The sequence below is a fragment of the Morone saxatilis genome, unplaced genomic scaffold (genome assembly GCF_004916995.1).
Source record: "Morone saxatilis isolate NCDOM2014 unplaced genomic scaffold, NCSU_SB_2.0 Contig14, whole genome shotgun sequence".
Taxonomy (NCBI): Eukaryota; Metazoa; Chordata; class Actinopteri; family Moronidae; genus Morone; species Morone saxatilis.
Genome location: NW_023339696.1, coordinates 1,406,091 through 1,410,394, shown reverse-complemented (window position 1 = coordinate 1,410,394; position 4,304 = coordinate 1,406,091). Strand labels below are relative to the sequence as shown.

General features: G+C 35.7%; 1 protein-coding gene across 1 annotated transcript in view; it reads right to left on the bottom strand.

Annotated features, from left to right (window-relative positions):
- Positions 1–4,304, bottom strand: part of syt5a (synaptotagmin Va) — a gene marked incomplete in the record, with an annotated part of 14,291 nt that overhangs the window by 8,324 nt on the left and 1,663 nt on the right.

Below are 4,304 nucleotides of genomic sequence, written 5' to 3'. Positions count from 1 at the left end.
ACCGATGCACATCGGGAGCAATTTAGGGTTCAGTGTCTTGCTCAAGGACACTTCGACATGCAGTGAGAGGAGCCGGGGATCGTACCTTTTGATTAGTGGACGACCCGCTCTACCTCTGAGCCACAGCCACTACTACTACAACTAAATTTAATTGTTATTTTTTAAAGTTTAGATTATTATTTGGGCTAAGATATAATATTTGAGGAGCTGAACACAAGCTATATTCACAGAGACTCCACTCTGATAAACAGCCTTGCATTAGAAAACAACCAAAGAGCTAACAGACAGACAGCTAAGCGTCAGGGAGAAGAAAACACTGAATTTGTGAAAAAAGAAGCCTATTAAGAGTGTATGTTTAGTAAAAAAAAAACATAATACAGAGAACTGTAGAAAATGTTCATAAAAAATATCAGGAAAACTCATCTCTGATGTAATATTTACAGGAAATAATCTGCTCAAAATTCATCCAAATCACTCGTTTTACACTAACTGCATACAATATGTCACTTAGCATACTCTAGCCTACTATGCAAAAGTTTCTGGAGAAAGTAATTGGACTATAGCCATTTTAAAAACATGATTTTAAATTAAATTATTCATTCAGAGATTTTGTTTTCTGTGCTAATTTGTGTCATATCGTTTAAACCATAATTTCGCGCAGCAGAGTGGGAAAAAATGTTGGTGACCACGTGTGACATGGCAGAATGGCTGCAAATGCACCATTGCTGGTAGTTACATCTAAATAAAATCCCAAAATATATATAAAATATTTACACTTATACACCTGATTTTGCTTGCACATGCTTCTTTTTTAATTGTCTCTCAGGCTGCTTTCAGAGCAGACTTATCATAGTAGAGAAGCACAGGTGTTACTAATAACATTAATGATAGCTATATTCTATTCAATTGTCCCAGTAAGCGAGTGTGACAGTGTGACAGTGAACCAGCGTGAACAATACCAGGAACCCTGAAACTGAAGCAGCTAAATGGAATTCAGCCATTTTATTATTTACACTTGTCTTCTGGGAAAAAGATGTACTGAGCAAATTATCCTAATACATCTGAACAAAATGGGAAATTCAATAATTATGAATTCCTGCTTTGTTCTATTTCCAAACCCTATGTTCAAAGAGTTAATATCAGTGTAATCCTTTAATGAGGCATTCAGTTAATTTATCTAGTAAAACATCAGGCTTAAAAGGTGTATTAAGTACAAATAGAAAGCTGGGTTTCGCTATCTCTGCCTGTGGCCATAAAACAAAGCAATAAAATAAGAATAAAATATATTATGTTTTATGCCTGTAAAGAGTTCACCCTGTCAGGTGTGTACTCACACACACTGACATTTAAACACACATGCATAGGCCCCACCCACGGTAGACATCCCTCTGTCGCTGCGCAGCGATGTAACAAGATTAATTGCCAAAGGTAATCCAAAAATCCCTCGGCTTAAACAAATTAAGGACAGTTTGCCTCTCTGGGTCTCCACCCCTTTTTTCATCCATCCAACCATCATCTCTCTTTTGCCCCCCCCCCCATGACAGCTGAAACAGAGACATACACACACAGACAAACATACACATCATATTTCCATAATGAGATCTGATTTAGGTGGCGAGCTATGTTACATTAACCCTTTCATCTTGCCGGATTGCATAAACAGAGGATTAGAGAGGGAGACCTCTGTTTGTGTGTGTGTGTGTGTGTGAGTGGATAGATAGATAGATCTGTTAATACACCACTGGCTTTGACCTCCAATAAATAACTAAATAAAAAGCATTAAAGCAACAGTTCAGGTATGCTCATTCACTTTAGGTTGATGCTGGTCTCATGTCTGTACGGTAAATATGAAGCTACAGCCAGCATCTTAGCTTAGCTTAGTTTAACACAAAGACTGGCAATGGGGGGAAACAACTAGCCTGGGTCTGTCAAAGGTAACAAATGAAACATTACTTGGCCAGGTGCAGTAACCTCCTGTAGTCTTTGCTAGTTCCCTGGCAACTGCTCAGAGCCATGAAACATTCTGGCACATAACCCACTGTGACATGGCAAATTATCATTTTTAAACTTCAGTACAGATTATAGGATTGAGATATAACATATTGATTAGTGAGCTTTAGTGGTGCTGGTAGCCAGATTGTGTTTCCTTTGGACAGAACCAGGATAACTGTTTCCTCCTGTTTCCTGTCTTTATGCTAAACTAAGCTAACCTTCTTTCAAATACCATTAGGAGCACTAGGAGGAGCCAGAAGAACCTGATTTTTTCACAGATTATCTGTCTCATGTACTAGAACACAATGAAAATGTCAGCAATAAAGACAAAAAGGTATTTTTTATCAATATTGTTACCTACTGCAACTTAAGTGACATCCTTCATGTTCAAAGTACGTAAAAGGAAAATGTGAAATCATTGATCACTGAGATGAAGTTGTAGCAACTGTTTCGAATTCTCTGATTCCCAGTGGAAATAAACATTTTCCTCTGTGATGAACTGTTAAAGGACCAGTGTGTAGGATTTAGTAGTACATCCCTTCACCTTCCCCTTCCAAGCGCAAAGAAGAACGTAAGGTGGCCATGGAGCACACAAAAAACTCAAACTCAACAAAAAATCTACTGCCAGTGTGTGGTTTGTGGGTTTTCATTCATTCAGTTGGTGACCATCTTATAAACAGCCAGTAGAAAAACACATAATTAATTGTGTGTTTTAAAAAAACAACCAAATTTTCACTACTATATACAATGTAATGTATTGAAGATATATGGCAGATGAAAGCTAAGTTTGGTGTCAGGACAACCCTGATGGATAGTGTTTGACTGATACAGTAAGGGATTTTTCAAATAATTTTTATATGCAATATTGTAAGAGGGAAAAGAAAATCCAAAATCTGTTCTGCAGAGCCAAATATGTTCAATTTTAAAAAAAATTCAGAGGAATAAAAATGCCTGGCCACCCCAGCTGCCACTCCAGTTTGGTGTTAAATTGTGTCAAATTTAACACATTAATTAAGGTTATTTAAAAAAAAGAACATGTTAAAAAACAAAAATTAACACATGTGATTTAATCGTCTCTTATGGCCAGATTTGAGACTTAAGTTCAGTGAAAAAATGTATTTGGAAATTATTTTGAAAAAATAAAACAATGTATTGATTTTTAATGCCACCTTTAGATATTTCTATTCAATGCTTTACCAATGTGCTACAATAATATTTGTGAGTTCAAATATCTTCATTTGGGGGCTTTTACAAGCAAATATTGATATATATATAATATACAAATATTGTGATATGTGAAATTAGCATATATTTTTCGGCCATCACATAAAGTCTCCATGCCAGCCTCTGAATACTATGAACCATGAACATTTCTCTTAATCCGCCCCTTCATTTATGTGGCCAGTGGTTACAAATATCCACTGCTGTCCACCCAGAACTGTCTGAGCACAAAAGCCTAACAAATAATTTACAATTAAATGAATTAAAATATTAAAGAATGGGACCTCAATCATATTTGAGGTAAATTAAATTGAATGAATAATTGATGTCAAATAAATGTCCAATATTAGTGTAAGCACTTTAGATAAAAGCACAGAATGCTGAATCATTCTGCTGTGTCTGCCAGGACTTTGTATGTTGCATAATGACATTTTAGAGAATTCAAGTTCAAAACACCCCCAAATCAGGATGATGACCACAGTTGTTACCCTGGGTTGAATCAGATTTAGGCTGGACTGCTGCCAAAAACTTGCATCAGTTAGTCAAAAACCTGGCCAGGTTGATGTAGGAATACATGTCTGAGTCCAGAGACAGCAGGAAGGAGAAATCTAAGCTTGAAGCTAAATTAGACTGATATTTAAGTTCTAAAAATCAAATGTATAAAGTGATTAGCAACTAATGCAGACAAAAGCACGTATAGAAGTCTCGTCAAAAGAGACAGGATTTTTCAAAATAGGACGACAGCATTTTATATTAATAAGAACAATGTAATAAACAAAACTTATGTTGTGTAATGGCACAAAAAGCTGAGAGAAAAAGTTCTTTATGAAAATTACCAATCACCACATTATATAAAAAAGATAAAGAAAACTGAAAAGATCTGTGAGGGAGTCAGGACACAAAAGAAAGATTTTAATCTTCCAGCAAAGCAAAGGGGGTTCAAATGTATTCAGTAAGTGCAATTTTACTAACTTGATTTAAAGCTATAAACATCAACATATGTAGAATCTCTGCATTAAAATGTTCTTATGTTCTATATGTAGTTGAGCTGTGTACTTCCATTATCCCAAATGTTTCCAACAAAGTTCAAA